Genomic DNA, 22641 nt, shown 5'->3' on the forward strand with positions numbered 1-22641 from the left:
CTGTCCTGGGCAATAGTGCAGAGCATCCGCTGATGTAAATCCATCACAGAAAGGCATAGCAGTGCTAGGCCATTCGTGGGGCTCACATGGTTGAGGAAAACTCCCTGTAAAAGAACACCCTGATTGCAGTGGGACAGGTAAAAGGAATGAAAGGCTCTTGCCAACGGCTTGTTAGAGAAAGGTCCACTGTCTCTCTATCAGAAAGGTACTCATTGTTCATATTCTCCACTCATTTTCCAATGTGATACAAAGTTAGGATAGCAAGTTTACCCTGCAGCACTTTCCCAGTGTCGAAGAGTAGCAGCAAAAAAATGTCTAGAGAGGAATAAGAAAATACAATCATTAGCCAACTGATAATCTTCTTATAGATAAGAGAGTCGCAAAGAGGAAAAGCTGCCTGCAGGCTAATGGTGCTTGCAAAGAACTGAGCACTCAGGAAGGCTCAAAATGAAGAAAATTGGTAATTTTCAAAGACAAACATCAGATGCAATGGATAACAACATATCAACAAAAAAAAAAAAAAAAAAAGGAAAAGAAAAAAAAAAATAAAAAAAAAAAAAAAAAAAAAAAAAAAAGAAAGAAAGAAATTTAAAAATAATTAGATAAATAACAATTGAAAGACATTTTGAGTTTTTCCTTATCCATGCCTACACCTGGTGCCAAGGGCAGTCCCATCCTGATCCTCAACACAGGCATCACAGTATCCCCACCAACAGCTCACAAGGCCAGGAGGCAGGTTTGAGCAGTGGCCCTCCAATTATCCCGTGTTTGGATGTGTCTGGTGAATGGTTAGCATGCTTCCAGGTGGGGTTTTGGTATATGCCAGACAAAATTTTCCCAAATTCTTCTTGAGAAAGGTTTGGGAGAGGCTACAGGTGAAGCCCAATTCCCAGCAGACAGGATGGCTGTGATTGCATCAGACTGGCTCCTTCTGCTCTGTCGTCCAGTTTAAGCTGGGATTTGCATCCACAGATGCCTCCACATGCCAGCACTACCCTGCAGGTATTGCAAACTAACCACCACCCTTCTGCCACAGGAAAAAATGTAGCTGACAAAACCGTCACATTTTTTTCAGGCACTCTGAGCTGAAAAAACCCAACTTTCCAGAGTATAATAATGATGGCACAGAAGCCCAAGATGAGGTGCTGAGGAGAAGCAGGTCAAGTGCTGTGTCAAGTGCTTGAGCTGCTTTCCAACCTCCAAGCCTACAACCAGTTTCCTAACCTGTTTTAATTTGCTGGGCAGAGCCTTAAATCCCAAGGAAGTATACAGTTGTATAATATACTATACTATACTATAGTACCAGGAAGTATACAGTTGCTCTGTAAATTCCCTGCTGGAAATAAAGTGATGCACATGAAAAAATTGTGCTCCATGTCACAGACTACACAGCAGGGAAAAAAAGCCAAGATTTGGTTATAATAAGAAAGGTCTCTTTGCTGTGGGTTGGGGTGGAGCTGCCTCACCGACACTGAGCAATGTACAAGCACCTGTCTGGCAGCACTCCAGTCAAAGTATGGAAACTGGCCCTCATACCTCAGGGCCAGGCTCTGCATTGCACAGGCTGAAGGCTCTCTGAGACACAGGAGCCACAAAAGACAGTTGGCTTTTTCTCAATAAATTACTTTGGCAAGAGGTACTTTTTCCCAAAACAAAATTCCTTGCAACAAAATAATAATAATGTTTTTCTTATTTTGTAAAAGGGTTGAGCTGCTTAATTGTTTTTAATCCAATATTTTGACATAGTTACCATAATAGCTACTAAAATGTTTACCTGCTAAAATCTCCATCTCTGATAAATCAGTGGAAAAGGCATTGCGACACTATGACAATACTTCACAAGAAAGCACAAAGAATAATACACACAATAAAACTAATTTATGACAAATCAGAGAATTTAATTTGTTTTTAAATGTTTGGAATTTTAAGACTTTGCTCCTAACAACAATGGTTTTTTTTCAGCCAGCTTTTCTCAGATGTGCTTTCAGGAGTTATCCACATGCTCAGTGTTTGCTGTTGCCTTCGAAGATTGCAATCTCATTCAAGCAGAGACTCATCTTCTCCCATGTTTGCAAAGCACTTGCACAACTCTGAATGTCATTGGAGTAAGAAGCAACAGACCCATCAACAGAAAGATCAAGCAGATGATAAAAAGAAAAAAAAAGTCTTTACATGACATTTGAATGAAAACATGCTTCCAGAAAGGAAAGATGGATAGTATAATCCAAGATTCACACAGTGATCCAATTTAGTGCCTTGGGGACACTGAATTGTATGGGGAGAAGCACACAAGCACTGTGCCCCTGTCTGTGGCTGTGGCAGCACTGTGAGTGCACAGCCTTCCCTTAGTGTGGGCACACAGCCCCAGGCTGGGCAGGCTTGCCATGGACTCCTCAAATGATTAACATTACCTAGACCCTGCCACTGCTGGGGTGTTTTCCTCTCTCTGCCTGTGCTAAGCTGTTTACTGCCTCAATATCATGTATTGCTTGCTGGAAAAAAACACAAGCAAAAAGAAAGATTTTCTATTATAATGCACTTACTGAAGGAGGGTTTGACCTGTATGTGATCTGAAGGGAGCAGAGGCTAAGGAAAGGTCATTCACATACACACAACCTACATCTGGGACATTTGTGAAGCTGTCTGTACCTTTTCTGAACTATTTCAGGAGCTCCAAAGTCAAAAATGTTAAAACACTGGTAACAAGGAGCATTTATATGGCTCAGTGCAGTGTCATGTATCAAAGACCTAATCAAGTAGTCCTGAGGTATATAAATGCCGCACTTCACTTGGATTAATATAACCTCTGTCTCACAGGGGTTAAAAGGCAGTTTAGGTATCTTGGTGCACTGCTACAATATGCTGGGCAGACATAAAGTACTGTTTAAAAGGGGAAGGATTGGATGAAGAAAGCTATACAATTTACTCGAGGTCAGAAAAATACCCGTGGTGTACCTGTGGACAGTCTCCCAACATCACCCCAATGAGTCCTGCACTCACACCCCCCATCTCCCCTGTGTGCCTGTGTAACATGCAGAGGGAGGAGAGGGGTCAACAAAGCACCCAGCAAAGGGAAGAATACATTAATACCTGCTCTGCAAATTAAACAACAGGTACTGGAAAACAATGCCTACAACTTGGTGACAATCTCCTCAAGTATCTGAATGCCTTCACAGCCATCATCCCTAGCTGACCTTTTAAACCTGATGGTAATCAGGCAGGAGAGCTCAGTTTTTTACTTCATGCTGTTAATGAGATCAAGCACATACAGGTCCCTCCTACCTCTCCTGATCATTTGTCAGATATATCTATGTCTTATCCTTTACTCAGAGCAGAAAGCATCCAAATGTCATTAAAGCCTACCCTTACTGTCCAGGGACAACTGTTTAATGGAACAGGTCACAAGGGCAAAGGGAGCTTTTAGACATTGCTGGGTGAACAACTGAAACAGCACCAACTGGCAAGACACAAATTTCAACTTGTGGTGTAAGATGCACAGAATGGGATATAGTTACTGGGCTGCTGAGACAAAGAGGACAAATACAAGAGATAAAACTAATGGTTTCAGCAGAAATTATGGAGCAAAAGACCAGAGGTCCTTTGGTTGGGGCCATCAGGGCAGGGGTTTTGCAGCTGGTGGATGCAGTGTTCCCCAGCTCCTGACTCATGGCCAGGACCCAGGATTAAAAAAAGCTTATGGAGTTGAGACTACAAACAATTTCCAGCTTGCTTTCTCCTCCACCATACCATGGCCTTCTCACCCAAGGAGCTGCATTGCTTCATGCAATGCTATTTGAATGTGTATTCATACTCTCAAGTTCAACAGGCTGAAAGGAACAACTTGTCTTTGGGCTGAAGGTTTTTTTATTTGTTGGAAATGTCACAGTGCTGTTCTGAGTGTGGCTGCCTTTCAAAAGTACAAACTCTTGAGTGCAAAGGGCTGGATTATATCCACTGCAACCTGTCATTGCTAAGTGCAGAGGACCTCTTTCACTCACTCTAATTCCAAAACACACATCCTGTTGTGCACTACTAAATAGTTTTTTGGCACAGAGTGTATAACAGATATGGTATATAGATTTAAAAAAACCCCAAACAAACACTCATTCAGCTCTTCCTTGAGAGGTTTAGCATGCGATCAGTCTGTCACATGTCAGTTATTCAAAATTAACTCAACAAATGTATGCTAAGGTGGAAAAAAATTACTTGATGCAGGGGCCCCACCGAGTCATGACTGAAACTTGCAGCAGTCACGATATGGAGGAGATGCCATTTCAGCCTCCTTTTCAGCATGTCCATGTACAGACAGATGGAACTTCACAGGCTTCCCACAAGCACTGGGACGTTCTCTTCCCACCTTCTGACAGTCTCTGCCTCTTCTTCTCTGACATGTAACCCTCCTCATTATTCTTCACTCTCCTTTATTTTTTCCCTTCCCTGCGTGACCTCTGCCTCCATGCTGTGCTCTCCTGCTGAGCCCCTGCTTCCATGATCCGTGTGTAGCAGACGGAAGAACAGTGTGTGGGAAAACCCTACAAGCAGAGAGGAGTGACTGGACTGACTGCTAAGGAAAACAAAAGAGATCAGGTCTTGCAAGCTGCCTCTTTCACTTTCAGGAGAACTTTGGATCAAATAAAGACAGGACCTCCTAGGATTCTGTTTCCAGGTGAGACTCCTCATGTATATTGAAGACCCTGTTTTGTCAAGCTGTACAATATCCTGAATGATACCAACAGACATCAGTGGTGGGCAATGGGAACCAGGGAGTCTGACATTGCTCTCCACTTGTCGCTGGGGTGGTGAGAATCACCAGGAATGGCCACCACTGAAAAAACATCACCAGAACAAAGACCCCAGGATTGTGGCTCACCTTGCTCAGAAGCGTAGAGAACATACAGGTGGATAAAAAGAGAAAATAAATAAGACTTTAAATTGGAGTAATCATTCTTCTGCCAAAACCTTTGTCTGATATATACTGCTTAATTGCTTTGGAGGAACGTAGCCATATCCTTCTTAAAATTTTCCTGCATAAAATGAAGGCACAATATGCAATACAGCAGGCTGAAGACATATTGAATATATTTACTCCATTGCTTATGTAGATGGTGTTTGTTTGACCATCTTTATTCACAATAATTAATTGTTGCATTGCAATTGTCTTTAGCACCAAATAAAAGTTGTTCTGTACTTCTTTACCAATGTATTTTTAAGTCACTCAGTGCTTAATACAAGTTTGTTACCTGCAGGCTTAAGTCTTGTGGAGACTCATACACATGAATTATTCATAAACTAAGGAACCGTGGCTATTAACATAAGTAAAACTACTTGAAAAAGAAAAGTAACTCACGCTTCAATTTTGTTCAGGAATTGACCTTAATTTGCTCTTCAGATCTAGACTGCCTTATTAGGAAGCTTTCTTGTCTGTTTTTTTATTCATTTTATATAGGTAGGAAACAGATAAAAAAGGTCTCCAAACTCAATAAATCTTGTAAGTTCGACTGAACTTTCGTGACAGCTGTGGACAGCATCTTAAACCAAAGGGTTCCCCTGCCTCCCCCACTGCTCCAACATTTAATACTTTCTGTGTGGCTGTGAGGAGGCAGACAAGATGACTCAAATGCCATTAATGTTTACAAGACGGGTCTGTGAAGTCTTAAATCAGTGAGGCTCAGCTGTCATCCTGTGCATTTGCATTTGTAGTGAAAAAGCAAATCCCTGATAATGCCTTGATTTTTCTTCAACAGAGAGAAAGCAGAGAATATTTTAAAGAGCAGTGAAACAGAACTCAGCTGCCATATTCACAAAGTGCCATACATTCATCTTGCTGTTAAAACTGTAAGAAAAAAATCTTGTAAGAGCAAAGCTTTCCCTGCTTACAAAGTTAACAGTGAAATATAAACTGGATTACCTGTCATATCAGGAATATATCACTGATTTTTCAGGGTGTTCAAAGACATTTTATTCCAGAAAACCTTCACCAGTTTCTCTGGATTCAAATTGCAGCAGAAGTAATAGTAAAGAGTTGTAGCCTAAGGTCCCTTTTACAAAGTTAAAAATTTGCCAGTGGCAACTTTCATATTTTAAAGTAAAAAATAAACCAAAATAATTTTGAAGCTTTTGTGCTTTGCTTTGTGTCACCTACCATCCTCTTACCATGTGAGGTGGCTGTAGCACCGCAGAGCAAGAATCGCTGCAGTCACAGGTTGCAGCATGAAGACTCACTCCCTGCTCTCAGAACTGGCAGTTAATTAGAAGCCAGTTTATCAACCTTACCACAGGCTGTGAGCCCTCTGAATTTTTCATTATCTCCTCCCCTTAAGAGCACAAAACCCATAATTTTTTCCACACAAGCAACAGACCATGGGATTCAAAGAAAGAAAGGTAAATGTTGGACTTTGATCAATGTCTTTGATGCAGTTTAAGAAATTTCACAGATTGAGATGCATTCCTGCACTTCCAATCCAAAACTCCCTTAGTTTCAGACAGGGAAGAGTTTTCCTCACTATCCCCTCTATCCATTGCCCCTAAGCGGAGGACACATTTTCAATGCAGAAGGTGCAGAATTGCCCAGCTCTCCATAGCTCTGGGCATGTGAATTTTGCATCTTCACCTGAGTTGTGTGGGTGAAGCAATGTCTGTATGATCTCCTTCAGATTAAGAAAACCAAATCATTTTTTTTCTCTCTGTTGTCTCAGGAAGCACTTGTAAACATTGCAGGATGCAGGAATGCAGCCTGGTTTTCTTCTGTACGTTATTGAAATGTCCTGGCCACTAAGCTTTGACAACAGCTCCACTGCCACTGCCTGTCCTGCCTCCCTGGCTGTGTGTCTGTCTGGCTCAGCAGGATGGATGGAGGGGGCAGGTCTCTCCCTGCACACACTTTTTCATGTCAACATCTTCCTTTTCTGGAAGCAGCATTTCCTCCAGGTTTAGCAGGCACTTACCGATCACTAACACCCACTAGACTCTGCTAAATGTATCTTTCCTTACTTATAAAATTTTGATTAAGGCCTTAGGAAAACAAATTTGGAAAGGCACTTAAAAGAAAACCTAAGCAACGTACACAGAGACGGGTCTCTTTTAACATATTCCAAGGTAGCTAAGCCAAACCACTGCTCCTTAGATGCTGATGGATCTGGACAAACAAGGAAGCAGATTTCCAGTGTCAGGAGAATCTCATATTGCCTTTTCAGTTCTTCAGGACTTTTTTTTCCTCCATAGTACACACCTGGATTGATTCAAAGTGAAGGCACCTCTGAGATGTCCACCTCAATGTTTCAGAGGGTTTTTTTCCTTTAATTCACATGGCCTGAAAATAATTACACATGCAAGGCTAATCGCAATTTTGTGCTTGTGTTCTGCACAGCCTGTAGTACTCTCTCAGATTTTAGTACAGATTCACAGTCTTTTTTCAGCACTGTTAGGAGGATATAAAATTAACCTAAGTAATTTCTCACTCAAGTTAACCAGTATCCTTTTAAGCTTTTCTGGGATCATACCAAAACCCAGCCTTTGGAGCCTGGATCTCAAAGGAAAGAAGGTGTCCATGGGGAAACCCTGATTCAGGCACTTATGGTGATGGATGTACTTTCTACTTCAGCTCAAAGGCATATTGCCCTTACTATAAATGCATCCTCAACATCCAGCTCAGCTCATTGGGAACATATTGCTGGAGCCAGATAGGTCTGATGGTTAAGGAAGTGCAGAGCTTGCAGCCAGAACTTACAGGTCCCTGGTACCTTGCTATGAGCTTGCTCTCTGCTTCTCTAGTGCAAAGCTGACCTCTTGAAGCTTCCTTCTCCCTTTGTGCTACGCTCCCTTGTACTTCAGTCAGCACAGCTGCATGACAAGGAACAAGTGGGGCAGCCGTGCAAAGCACAAACCTTGAATAAATAAACTGCAAGGAGAGAAACGAATCCTGACTGACTTCTTGCATCTCTTGACGAAAGCCGTACATGCTGGCAGCCCGTGTGTCCCACAGCTCCAGAGGGATTAGTGTGGTGTTTACCTGCTCTTTCCCAGGCTGAGCAAAACGTTTGATCTTGCTAATGTGTACACGAGTTTGTGACAGTTGCCATAGCACAACAGGAACCCTCCCTTCTCTCCTGTTGTTCGTAACCTTTGAGGACTAACCAGCCAAGCTTTCTGACAGCATCAAAAATGCAGCTCATTTTAAATTAACTTCCAGGGCAAAAAGAGCTGTTTTCAAAGCTTCAGTCACTGACTGAGTTGGATATTCCGCCATCAGCAAGTATCAGGTGCCTTTTAGAGAAGGAACGGGCTGTTCTTCTCCCAGAAAATAGGGAACTGGTTGGCTTTTGGAAATTTTTATGGAGGAGGAATCAGAAAGGTGGTACTGCTGTGCCTACACCTGCACTGGAGAAACAGGGAAACACTTCCCTCTCCCATGGGAATCCATTTGGGTACTGTTGACTATTATTTCATGAATGGTATTTAATACTTGCCTTCTGGCAGAGACTAATGTTCCATTGTTTCCCTGGGCACTTTGTGTAAAGAGATATTTCACCACAATAAAAGCAAGGTGCTGCCAAGAATTGCAGTGGGGGGGTTGCATAACAAAGCTGGGAAAGTTTCCTGGCATATCACAGGTAAAATAAGGGTGGCCCTACAGCACCAACTATGCACTGTGTATGTCACAGCAAGGGCCCATAGCATTGCTGTGAGCATAATACTTCCTTTTCTTCACATTACCTTCACTATGCCCATCTTCTTTCATATACTTGAATAGGCATACATTCAATAGGATTTATATGGGTTAGGGGTCAGAACTAATGCCAGCTGATGTGATGGTTCAGCAGTGAGTCGTGTACCACCACTGAATGCCTGTTGTATTCCATTTTATTTAAATGGTATGCCCTATGCCCTGCCCTACTCCACACCATCAACAGTCTCCAGTGTCTGGGTAGCACATGCACTAAGTGAGAGCAGGTAGAAGCTTGGACAGCCCTCTGGGATTGTGTGGTGGGAGGTGAGCACTGCTTCACGCACAGATGCTGGCATGCCCAGTGTCAGAAAATTAAAACTAAGGAATGAAAAAGGCCTTTGCTACCATTTTCACTCTTTGTGAAATGTTGATCATAAAAAACAAATAATGAAGAAAAAAAAAAAAAAGAAAACATCTCCATCTACTAGTTTCAGTAAACTGCATGTGTTGTCATTTAAATAAAATGAAACAGAATTTTTCCAGCAGTAATACACTATGTTTTTAATAGCTCCACTTATCTCAATCTTATTTTGTCTTGGCACTGGTGGTGCAATCTTGGCACTGGTGGTGCAATCTCCAACACTAGCCTCAACATTTTAAATTTATCAGGTTCTGAGGACTATCTGTTGAAATAAACAGCCTATCCACAGTGGCAACATTAAGAGCATTGATGGAGCCTCAAATAGAATTGGTGGGTGCTTTGCAGTGCCAAATTAAATAACAACAGAAAAATTCATGCTGTAGATGTCATACCCCATGCAAGCAAACTGAATTCCCACAGCCTCATTTCAGGGCATAAAAGTCTGGTGAACAGAAAACAGCAAGGTAAGTCCCATTTTGGGTCTAAAAGTCATGTTCTGGTTTAACCCGTTTGCTCCTCATTAAAATCCTGGTATACGTTTTCCTAATTTGGAAGTGGAAAAAAAAAAAGGAGGAGGAACAGAGACCAGAAGTGTTCTCAGTCTTTAATTTACCTACTTACATCATTGCTGCTTCTTCGCTGGGCTCACACAATGAGGTTAAAAGCCTGAACAAGGAGGAAGCCAGATACTTACTCTGTTATTCTGTGATTTCTCCAGAGGTGACAGTGAGAGGTGAGATGAAGAGGTTTTGCTGAGCATTGATCAATGTCCTTGGTGAGCTGGAGAGCAAAACCTCTGGTGCGCTTTTGTTTTTAAGGTTATACTTTTAATCAGCAGCATTATATCTATTTTTTCAGTCACACTGGAAGTGCATGCAGAGAAATTTCATGTTACAAATCAAGAAGTCATGCATTATATTCACACAGGTAAAAGGAGAAGTAAGATTCCCCCTTTTCTCCTGAACTCTTAGAGCTCTACCTTTCTTCAAGGAATTGCCAGTCCTACCTAGCCATTGCATGCATGGCAATGTGCAGTCATCTCACCTGGAATAACCAAAGGTATCCTGTAAATACTTTACCAAGCAGTAAGCACCTGAGGTGTCCAAGCTGCTTTTTCACAAGCTGTCTTATCACTTCCTGGAGCCTTGATACTTAAAGGACTTAATTAACTATTTAAAAATGACACAATGATTTCGCAAAAGATAGCTAGCAAGTTGTCACTATGTAAATCTGTACTCATATTCTTACAGCTGGTTCAGTAAGAGTGCTCTAGCTTAAAACTGAAACTGCTCATACTATCTGTTTTCTAGAGTGCTTGATTAAATTAGTTTCTTTTCTTATTTATGAGACATTCACAAAGGACTCCTGTTTCCTCTCAGCCTGACTTTTGTCCAGGTGCCAGATAACTTGCACAAACGAACCTGTTTGTGAACGGTTGATTTCGACTGGCAAAGGAAGCTGCTGGCCTGTCTCCAAAGTGCTGCTTGGAGCCCTCTCACACAGGTCTCCTGTGACAAAGAGCAAACAGCACCCCGAGGTTCATGTGCCTCCTCGCAGACAAGGGCCAGTATCTCATTTCATGACTGCAGAGAGAACTTGCCACTTGGCCCTTCCAGTGCTACACAGGCTGTGCCAGTGTGGCCATTATGAAAGTACAGCTTGTACTTGTCAAAAAGGTTCTTCAGCTCATTCTAAAATTAACTACAAATGCAAAATTTGCCTGCCTTTTCCAGCTTTGCCTTTGGCCAGCCTAAGTTTTTCTTTAAACTGAAGGATCATATCCTCTCAGAGAAAACAGCCAAGAGACAGATCTGGTATAGACAGGCTTAGAAACCTCATTTCTGAACAGACATTTGAAGCTTGGCTGGATTTAATGAAGTGACGTGTCAAAACAATAAATATTAAAAGAACACAAAGTTTGATAGTAGAAGAAAGTTTTTCATTAGAAAATATCAGAAAGCTTTTGTAGAGAAAGGGCTCCTCTTGAACTCTATCAAAGTCGGTGTGTGAGGTCTGTGCATGACTGTGAATTTAATTTATGGACTAAAGGGAGAAGATTGGTAGAGGATCTTAGAGATCCCAGCTATTGATCAGAAAGGAAAAAAAAAAGAAGGAAGGGAGAGCATAGAGGAAGCAGAACTGGGAGAAAGAATGATTCTTGCAAAAGTAATCAGATAGCAGGTATGGTTAATGAGTTTCCGTATATGAAACTAAGAGATACTGGTGAGAAACAACTGAGAAATTAATATACAAGAAGTTCGTGAAGTCCAGAAAATAAAATCTGGGAATTGGAACTACTGTGCAGAATGTAAGAACAAATACTGTAGAGAAAACTAAACCACAATCAAATAGCAATCAAGATTTTATCTCTGAGATTGAAATAGTAATGAGAAAAGAGAAATAAATAGCAGACTGCTGAAATCTTGTCAGTATTGGTGATGGCATAGAAAAAAAAATCCTTAAGGTTACTTAAGAAAAACACTCAAGTACTTTACTTACAGAAAAAATATTAACAATATAGGAAGATAAATATTACAAATGACAATGGAAGGTTTTTAGTTCTCAGACATCAATTAGACATGAAGATCAGATATCTAGTTTGATAGCCATGAAATTTGTTTGCAATTGAGAAACACATTCCTAAGCAAAGAAAGGCTTTGAATCTGGTCTTGTTAAAACATAATGCTACCATGAAAGTGGTGGCTGCAGAAGTTAGTCTTGCCTCATTTGGGGTTAAATTAACTAGAAGGATCAACAAAAAGAGCCCATATTAAAGATTATTCCAGAACAGAAATCTGTAGGATACAGGAAGAGCTAATGAGTGAAGGCACAGGTTCTGAGGAGTTGAAAAAATTGAATGAGACTTGGGGGTTGGCCATAAAAAAAAAGTGCTACTCAAATCTTCATACCAAGAAAAAGAGAAAATTTTTAAAAAGTGTCCTAAAATTGTTGAGGTAAATAGCCACATAAAAATTTGGAATATGTAAAAACCTAAATACCAGGAAAAAAACCTTTTACAAAATTCAACGTTGTACATACACCTATTCTAAAAGCTGAATCTGTACCTCTGTATAGCTATTCTGCAGTGCCTATCTCTGTATTATAAAAAAATCTTTTACCCATTCATCCCACAGATGGCAACTATTGGACAGAGTTCACGTCCACTTGCAGAGATGATGCTGGGGCACACCTTTGTTCTCAGCTTGCCCCAGCTGTCTAACAAAATGTGTTAATGTGTCCTTCTCCACCGGCCAAATGGAAGGAGGGCAACCAGAAGAGGTGTAGAACTGAACCTATCCATGAGCTCAGGTGGGACTAACTGGAACCATCCACATTCCCTTTTATGTCCTTTCTCATCTTTGATCTGTTGCTGCCTTCTGGCTTTTCTATGTAATAAGGCTCCTACTGTTTTTAAATATTACAGGTTTCTGCTGCTCTTTCAATGCTGCCCTGAAATTACGGAACAGAGGTACCACAGTAGCAATTTACACAAAGGTGGAAGTGCAAGTTATAGTCCGCATTTTCTTTCATTTTCACTCATTGTTCAATAATTCATATATACTCAAGATTTCAAATTACTTTCAAGTTCTATGACTAATAGGGTGTGGAGCTGTAATTTACTTACATGAATGTTTCATTATTTCCTTTCTACTGAATTTGGAGAAAGTATCACAAAACCTCAATTCCTTAGGATTGTAACTGGAATGCAGTGATTGAGCTGAAATTTGACTCTAATTTAACATGTAAATTCTGACCATCAACAAAAGGGAAAAGATCACTGTGTGAAGTTGTAGTTTCACTTCATCATTACCTTCCATTTACCAGGAGTGCTTCTGATGCATTTGGAGAAGGTCCCAGTGCCAAGAAGAGAAAAATAGAGCATGTGAAACATCAATTATTAAAGTATAATATTCATTACAATGGATGTAGTCACTAGGAATTGCTAATGGGCTTAGAGAGACATGTTGGTCTTGATTTACAGATGTGAACTGATGTACTGATATTTAGACAGAATAAGTACTGGGTATATAAGGGGTGGCATTAAGAAAGCACCCACTTAGACTCAATAAAAATGAGAAAAAAAAAGTTATGTATTAATATTTTATTCTCTGCCCTTAGGGTTGTAAGGTTGAAATCCATCCCTTAGGTTTTCTCCAAAAAAGCCCTTCAATTTCTGTATTGTAGCATCTTAAAATTTACATATTTTGCCTCCTATTTCCTGCTCACTCCTGAGACTGCCCTTCCTCTGCTTCCAAAGCTGCCAGGGCTCTTGCTCTCTCAGAAGACCATCTGAAACTCTTTGCTGACTTGTGCCTAGCCACAGCACCATCAGCCCAGCTCTCTACATGGGCCAGAGCACCTTCTAACTCTTGCTGAAGGGCTGTGGCTGCCAGAATCTGTGTTCTGTACAACTGCAAAGCTCTACATGCACACTGACAATTTACAGCCATCCTTCACCAGCCAAGGCAAAAGCTCCCTCGCTGCCCCAGCCCTTACCCAGGGACAAAACACCCTGGATGGCAGCAGCCCACACAATGTCTTATCTCGTGGAGCTCTATCAAGACTAGCTACAACAAGTCAGTATGTGAACAGCAGCTCCCCAGAACTGTTGCAATGAAAGGCAAATCTGGAGACCTGGGATATACAGCCCAGTTCCCAGGAAAGATTGCCTAATGAAGGGAGGGGATTGCCAGTGTTGTTTTTTAAGAACAGGTTACACAAAAAAGCAACAGAACTGGCAGAGCCAGAGATAAATAAGCCTGCCTTTGGGCAGGGGGAGGCATTCAAAGACATGGTACATTCTCCTCTGCTTTCTATCATCTGCCTAGGTACACTGATTTTTGGTATATTTCTTAAGCCTTTTCTTTGTGCCCACACTAATTTGGATGATGAACCAGCAGAGAAGTGCTGGAACAGGAATCAGGATGAGCAGGGCATGTTTTCTCCTTCAGTGCTGCCTCACTCTTTGACCTTGAGCTTCTCACATCCTGCTGTGCTCGCCAAGACCATGCATCTACAAATAAAGCTCATGGTAATTCATCTGCGTCATAGAGCTAAGATTTTGGATGATAATCAATGTGGAAAGAAACCTTTTTTTTTTTTTCTTTTCTTCTTTCACTAAAAGATTAATCACATGAAGCAAGAAGAAAATAAATTCGAACTTATGTGAAGAATTACTGTATCAGGATTTGAGGAACAGTCACAGAAATGTATGCTTACACTGCATAAAATCAAACCAGGCTTTGCAATGCTTCTCATATTTTCTAATGGACACACCAGTACATTGTCCCACATGTTTTACGTGTGTTGAAGTAACCTCCAAAATACATCCCTGAAATTGTGGGGAGACTCACGAGAAGTAGTGAACAATCACCATTTCAATTAAGTTCACCTGCAGCTGCAGCTAAAATGTCTGAAAAGCAAGTTTTCTGGATTGAGGTCCTGGCCTCACTCTCCTGCCCTGTGCTGCTGTCTTTCCCAAGTGAACCCTCATTTTTCCCAAGTGATGCCCAAGTGAGCACAAGTGTTTCAACACCTCCTTAGTCTGAATTCCTGAGTATTCAGAATATGCAGAGAAAGGAGCCTTGGTAGTGCAGTAGTATTTTAAAGTGGTTGACTTTTTCCCACATTTATCATTATAAGGACTAAAATTTCTTTGAAAATAGTATAATTCCCCATGGCCATTCTGTCCTAGGCAATCCACTAGCAAGCTCCTAGCAAAGTGGAATTAAAAAGTATATTTATACTGTAATGTCATGTTATAAAGTTGGAACTTGGATTGATAATTTTTGCAGAGCCAAATTATTTTGTGTGAACATATACTAGAATCAACATCCTCTCCCACCTTGTACTGTGTCACTGTTCATTTCCCAAAGGAATATTAAGTAGGAATGAAAATCATGACAAGCACTGTGACCACTGTTCATCCCAAAATCCATTATGTAAATAAATTACCTTTTCTGTTGATCAGTACCTCCAGCACCTGATGTTAGGAAGGCTGAAAGTCAGGGACAGAATTCTCTGTTTTATCAGCTGCATTTCATCGCTCCAACCACATCAGAATTCATGCTACAAGAAGATATAACAGCAAAGGGTGAATGTGGAATAAGAACTGACACAAGGCTTCTGCATTTTCAAATGGTGTGGAAATCTAAAATCCTTAAAATGTTTGTTTTCACCAAGATTTAAACAGTATGAAGCTGTTTGGGTTATATCTTGGGTTTCACTCTGCATAAGGCCTAGATGATTGTAGATCCTACTTCTTTTTATGACCCCTTTATTCCAGTAAAATTAAATGATCCTTTTGTTTAACAAAAGAGACTATCTTCCTTTAAAGTGTACTGTCATTTGTGTGTTTCTAAAATGCCATTTCTGGCCCCAAAATCAGAGTTGATAAGACATTAAAGCCCTGTGCACAATGTCATTAAACTCTTGTCTGTAATTGAACTTTTTTTGTTGCACATTAATCTTCAGATATGCTATTTTAATGTGGAAGGACATAATCTGTGCAAAACCTTGGCAATGGGCAATTTACTCATTGTGCCATGAGTCCTCCCAAGGAATAAAGCATACAAATATTATAAAATCCCTACAGTTGCACTGATTCATCTGTTTTTCCTTGGCTAAAGGAAAGAATAACAAGAAAACATGGGCAGTAATGATTATTAAACAATTACTTTCCACCTTATCTTCAGTAAATTTGCAGGTTTAAGAAATAATCTATTTTCATTTCAAATTTCTCAGTACACAATTTCTGAAATGCAAAAGAATCCAGATTTTGAAATTTGCATCTTGTTAAACATTTGGATGAGTGTTCTAGGCTCTGTTTTTGTCTCTAAGTCCTGGTGATTATTCTAGCATAATAACTGAACCTTGGTTTTGTTTTGGTATTTATAACGTGTTTGTTATGTGCAAATGGAAGTCCTCTCTGGGTTTTTTTGCATATCTCTTTCCTTTGGTCCTTTATTCCTACATCAGAAACCTAGAAAAATATCCTTCTGAAATAGGAATAGAGATACAAATTTGATTTAATTCAAGTGTCAAAATTATGCAGTAGAATTATATGCCAGAAGATGTGTGATTTTCAGGTAATTTCTTTTCCCTGGAATGCTTCTGTCTCATTTAAAACATTAATTTAAAGCCTGAGGGGGCGGCCTGTCCTGCACTCAATATACTGGGCTGAAAATGAAATTCTTTACTAACAGGGTGTGACAAACCCTTGCTGCCAGAAACCAATATATTGCTGATGTCTGCATGTTTTGTAGCTTTAATCCAACAGCACAATGCTCTGCAGGCAGATACTCCTATGTAAAGGAGGCAGCTCAGGAGGGAATGTATTCTTATTAAATATACATAGGAACAAAGAAACATCCTGACTGTGTTTTTTCCAAGCACTTGTGCATAGGTATAGTACTGTGATGGATGTTGCTATATCCATGCACTAATAGCCAAACAGATTTCCAAATTTACAAGAGCCATTGGAGAACATCCAATTCCCTTCCATTCTCCTGGAACTGTGTAAAAGCAGTTGAGTGATGGCTGATCCTGGGCTAAAGCAAGTTTGCTTATTCTTGTTAATGGCATTCTCAGTAATAGCAGGAGGAGTTCTGTTAAAAAGTATTTGGCCAAATAGACCAGATTTTCAGCCATGTGTAAATCTCTATTAAAATCCTCTTTTAGAGCACCATCAGTACCTAGTAAAAGGTATAGACTTACTTCCCACAACTGAAGGAAACACATAGCTGCTTTGTATCTACAAAATGTGGGAGTTTCAGTGTTCTCTCCTCTTACTGTATTGTCACTCAGCTGAAGAAAGTTTTTTGTGTTTTCTCTGTAAGCAAACTCCCTGGTGAGACTTGAGCCCACTTCTTACACCTTTCATAACAAAGACTTTTCAGTCTATGCACCCGGTTCTTTTCTTTAGCTTTCAAAGAGCAAAGCCTTTTTGATTGTAGTTTTCTGGGAAAGTAGGTAAGAGTCATGGAGTGACCCACAGTGTGAATGTATCTGTGGATAATGACATGAAGGAGAAGAGAGACTTTCTTATCCCAAACCACTCTCCTTGATGCGCTTCTGATGTGCACAGGCACAGCCTTTGCTCCTGCCCTTCTCTTCAATCATGGTGCATTTTGTCTTCCTGCATCTGGAGGAGCTGTCAGGATGCCCTGATCTGCCCCTGCAGCAGCCACAGGCGGCAGGTGCAGAGCAGGCAGCCTCAGGCATGCATCTGCAATTGCTGCAGGCTAAAAAATCCTCCAGGTCATGGTATTGTGGGAAAGAGCCCCTGCTGTTGGAGTGTAAATATGGCTCACACGTCTCAAAAGATGAGTAAAATAAACCTTCATTGATGGACAGTTTTATTCAGCTTCCTTCATCAAAGACTAAAGATATAGCATGAAAACATAAGGAAGTTCTATCAAAGTAACAAGCTGAAAATAAACTTGCTTTAATGAGATGGATGTAGTTTGATTATGCTCAGTCATCATTTTTTAAACTTGATCTTAATTTCCTTTCATATATCAAGTTCCTACTATATAAAATCACATTTGCTTTCCTGCATTCATCCCTACTGTCAGCTTTCCAGGTTGCTTTGTAATTTACTGTAATCCTCCTGTGGGTGAATCACCCTTCATGCTGGTGTCTTTTGCCAGAAATATTTTTTGCATCCTAGTGCACTTTACTGAACTGTGTTCTTCCAGAAAGTGACTAATGACCTCACTAAAACTCAGAAGTAGTTTATGAGCAGTAGAGTTTTCTGTGATAGAGAAATAACTTTAATGTCCACAACAGCTTTGGAGGCTCTAGCAGATAGAGTTTAAGAACCAAAATATTTGGGGAAAAACATATAAGACAAATATTGTGTCTCTTCAGTATCACTTGTACTCCCTGGGTATTTCTGGGAATAATGCCAGCCAAAGGTGGCATATGCACCTGCCACAGCTGAGAGCAGAGTGCCAAGTGACTCCAGCTGGGACTGGCTCAAGAGCTGTAGCTCTTGTCAAATATCCCTTGAGTAAAAGACCAGCTTGGATCAGTTCAATCACCACTAGAAGATTTTGTGTAGGACTACACTGCTGAAGAAAACTCTGATTTTCCCTTTTTACTTTTTGCTGTAAAAGTTTCATGCTCTTGATGACCCTTTGGTGCACAGTTCTCACAGGCAAGGAGTGGCAGAGAGGCACAGCTCCCATTTGGACATTGCTTAGGACCAGGTTAAATTCCCAAAGCAAGAGTCCCTGGGCCAGAATGACCCACGGTGGCTGTGAGATTCATGTCCACCAACCAATTCACATTGGGTGAAGACAGTTGCTCCCAGTGAGCCTGTGTTGATGTAGTGCAGTCTGTTCTCTGGAGAAGAGCCTTCAGTCTGGAATGGGTAGAGCAAGGAAGGGTTTTAACCAAGCAGGAGCAGTGGGTCTTACTTGTTCTCATGGGTAGAGAGGCTAAGGCACAGGGCACAGCTTTAGAGGGGATGGGGTGATACTGGCTGCAGGAGTCATGAAACTCAGTCCTAGGGCTGCTGGCATGGAAAAGGAGGTTTTCTCTGTAGACTTAAAATTTTTTGACACTGCAGAAAGTTGCAAAGCCCAGGATCTGCTATTCAATCCACTTCAGTCCATTTTTCTGTTGAATCTCTGGCACTACTCAGACTCTTGCTGGAAGATTCCTATTATTGTGAAATACTCCTGAGACAATAAAGGACATGGAGACACCAGAGGAGCTGGAGAAATATCCTCAGATATGAGATATCACAGGACAGCTCTCTTTCTCTAAAGCTAAGTTTATTTTAGGTCATTTTTTGCACTTGAGTGAGGTACAGATGAAATTTCTAAAATTTTATCGATTGCCTCTGCCACTGGTCATTGAACATGACACTCTTTGTAGTTACAAATAACTCACATAGCATGGAAAAAGCCAAGCCTGTGGCTCACGTGGAAGTAGGCTGATCCCACATACTGAGGAGGTCTCGTGACACTGGGCATCACCATCCTCCACCTTTCACACCAGCAGGCAAACAGTCAACACTCGCTTCAGAGGCACCTGGAGAGCTGTTTGAAAGTCTTCTTCAAACAACAGTAAATTATTCTGTGCTATTGTGCTTTGAGCTCTTAAGGAGCTTTTTAAATGCTCAGAAAATAAAACTCAGAATATGCTTATTTAAATGTCAGAATGTAAAGCATAATCAGACAATCTCCATATAGAGAGGTGTGTTGTAAATAGAGCTGTGCCAAAGTGTTGACTCATAAGGCTTCTTAATGGCTTTTATTTACAGTCAGAAGACAAACTATAGAATAGACATCATTGTGAGAAGACAATTACAATTCTACAGCATTGTAACTAGCCAAATAATTTCAAGGATCGTATGTGCTCAAATCTCTATTAGCACAGGATGATCTCGTCCCTGAATCAGGAGCCTGCTGAGTAAATAAGAGAAACAACAATGTAAAGCTTCTTGGAAGTGCAGGAATATCAGTACAGTGCAGTTATTATGACATACAATGCACAGTGTGCTATAATGAACAAGCTGTCTTACTGTTTATCTCACTTAGAGCCTCGCTACAATAATGGTTTCTTGGTAAGATACATATTCATAATCTTTATTATATCTGTTTTCTTATAAAGAATTTTCCTCTTTTCCATTTAGCTGTTATTGGCAATTCTCCTTTAGGTACATGCATCCAATGTCATATAAAAGAGCTCTGTGAGACATTTTCATAACTGAAAATCAATGTATTGTACCTAGTCCTTCAGCTGCCCAGCTGTGGAGCTGGTTCCACCTCAAACAATGGCTCATTCCACAGCCAAAATTTATTTTCCTTTTTGTTCTCCAGTGCTGTTCTGTCTTTTTTTTAGGTTTTGCATATCCTTTTTGAGTCCTGCCCTAGAGGAGCATGGCTTTCCAACCCTGAGGCCACAGAGCAGAAGTGCTTTCTTATTCTGTTTCCCTGCTTCTTCTTTTGTGGTGTTCAAAAGTAAACAAAACACAAAATGATGATGGTAGGAACTCAAATCCATAAAAATGGGAGTCAACAGACTTTCTAATGGAACATTTTTAATGGAATGTTGTGGAATCTCTCCTCCCTCCCCCCATCAACCTTCTCCTCCTTAGGCAATACATTACCTGTTATTTTTTTCTCCAGTAAGGGATAATCACCTTCTTATCTTATCTAGCATTCCCCATGCTATTCCTGAGGCTCAAGCTGGCCAGCCACTCTCAGCTGTCTCAAATGCTTTACACATCTAATTAATAAAAAAGTAGCTAGGATTTACCTCAGGAGCTCAGGGCTTCAATTTTATGTCCAAAGGAGGACTTGGGTTCCTGAAAGGTTATCTGATTCTTTCAAATACGGAAATTGTTCTCATAAGAGATTATTCCCCAGAATTGTCATGCCATATGTTTTCTGTGGTAACAGGATGTGGAGGACAGAGATGAGAGACAGGAGAAGGGTTCAGAGGAAGGAAAGTGTAAGTTAGGTCTCTGAGGGGATGTTGTCCTACAGTGGCAATGTTTTTACTCACACTTCATTTGATTATCTGGTTAGAATTAGCACTGATAGAATTACTCATCTAGCCAGTGTGGGGTCATAAAATGTCAAAAGTGAAGAATAATAAATAAATACCTCAGTCCGGGAGTTCTTCACAGGTTTTAGTCTGATGGCAGAAAAGCTTTAAGAACATCCAAGTTTATGAGTCTTCAACACTAGAAAAATGAATATTTTTACAATACTGACATCAGAATTCCTTTTGTAAGTGATTCAACTTCCCTGTCTGAAATTGCAGTGAGGTGAAGAAAATGGTCTTCTGTAAATGGCTCTTTGACATGCATAAAGGACTTCTGGTTTGTTTTTTTTTTTTTTTCCTTTGATAAAAAAAACATCCATAGTACAATTAGATAAACTTATGAAGGTTAACATTATTTATGAAGAGGTGAAAAACAATGATAGCAGACTAAGATCCTTCTCTTTTTTTAATTTAAAAATTTAAAAGTTAGCTTTTCAGACAACATGGCCATTGATAATATTGTACAATTTCTCTTTAAAAGGCTGAATCTCTATAGCAGTCATTCACATTATTTGGGGTGTGCTGCAACAAGAATCTGGTTTATATTTGCTGCATAAAAGACTTAATGACATAGACAATTCTACCTAAAATCCTTCAAAAAAGAAACCACAAAAAACCACTAACCAAAACCAAACCAAAACAGCAACAAGTCCTCCCCCTCAAACACACAAAAAAGGACCAAGGAAAAGCCAAAAATTTGCAAAGCTTTGAAAAGTACGTTTTGGAAAATTAACTACAGAAACAATGATTTGAAAATCACTGTTTTTGGAATTTTTATATCATTGCAAGAGATTACAGAGGAAGAAAATGGGGTGGAAGGTACATAGAAGATTAATGATATAACCAGCAAACCTTTGTTCATTAAAATACAAACTTTGAGGCCCAGTAAAGTCTCAACAGCATCAGAGACTGGCTGTAGGCAAAGGGGCAGCAGGGCAGTTAAAATGCCTGCAACCCCACCATAAACACATCTCCAGTTATGAACTGAGCAACTGTGCATTCTGAGGAAGGGCTGATGGGTGCATCAGAAAAATATTGTTTACTTCTCTCCTTAGAGCTAATGGCAAAACTGACACCAGCAAATAAATAAGTCATTTCTCAAAACAGAGTGAATCAGCTCAGTGCTGGTTCTTCTATTAAGCCCTCACTCCTGCTCAGCATTTTGTATTCAGCAGGAACACCACCATGGCTGAGCAAAGCAGAACAGGGTAATTAAGTTGCCCTTTTCTCTGACAGAAAAGAAAGATCTCCTCGTTGGAGTTTAAAGTTTCCTATTGCTTCCTTCCAGAGGCTGTGATATCTTCTTAAACAGCCTGGTACAGGTAAAATTAAAGCCCCAGAGATGGGAAGTATCTTTAGCTCTCTGTTTATTGTCAGCCTTTCATTCACCATGTCCAGGGGCTGGCTAGGAAGCTCTCAAAGGGAAAGGCTCTGGGTGTCTACTCACCTGCTTCCTCTTCAGGAAATCTCTATTGCCTCTTGCATCTTTTCAATAACTACTTCAAAAGTCTTGTTCCCAGTTTTCAAGGTCAGAAGTTGGTTAAAGTTCAAATATACTAAAATGAATAGTTTTGCCAGTGTGATTTCTCACAGCCTTGTTCCCTACTACCTTGTGCCCCCAAGAACAGGGGCTTGCCCCTCCCTTCCTTCCAGCATAATCTATCCTGAACAGTCCCCCCTTTTATGTCTGTTTCTCAGTGTGGCACACCCATCCTCCACTCCATCAAAGTCCCTATCTCCCCAAACACCAGCATGGCAAAAGACAGTTTATGCCATGCCCTGGTGTGAGTTTTTCATGTGCTGGCCAGTTCAGTGACACATGGTGATAATTATGGACATCCAAGGGGGCAAACTTCTACACTGGTACAGCCCAGAATCCCACCCCAGCTCTCCTCCACATGCCAGCTGGATGTGCAGGAAGATTCTTGCCCTCTGTCACCTGCCATGGACACAGAGCAGAGGCATTTTCAACTGATTCTTTCCTTCAGTAATT

At 40.5% G+C, this 22641-nt stretch overlaps 2 long non-coding RNA genes across 2 annotated transcripts; one reads left to right on the forward strand and one right to left on the reverse strand.

Annotated features, from left to right (window-relative positions):
• The first annotated feature begins 8932 nt into the window (after positions 1-8932).
• Positions 8933-14031, forward strand: LOC121345037. The gene is made up of 3 exons (XR_005953919.1): positions 8933-9550; positions 12221-12395; positions 12511-14031. It is a non-coding gene; the product is annotated as an uncharacterized LOC121345037 (long non-coding RNA).
• Positions 14032-14181: 150 nt separating this feature from the next.
• LOC121345034 lies at positions 14182-22278 on the reverse strand. Its single transcript, XR_005953918.1, has 3 exons — positions 22096-22278; positions 20708-20787; positions 14182-15155 (listed from the first exon to the last, which is right to left on the reverse strand). It is a non-coding gene; the product is annotated as an uncharacterized LOC121345034 (long non-coding RNA).
• Between the last annotated feature and the right edge of the window lie 363 nt (positions 22279-22641).

Source organism: Onychostruthus taczanowskii, unplaced genomic scaffold (assembly GCF_017590055.1).
Source record: "Onychostruthus taczanowskii isolate IOZ18803 unplaced genomic scaffold, ASM1759005v1 scaffold11, whole genome shotgun sequence".
Classification (NCBI taxonomy): Eukaryota; Metazoa; Chordata; class Aves; order Passeriformes; family Passeridae; genus Onychostruthus; species Onychostruthus taczanowskii.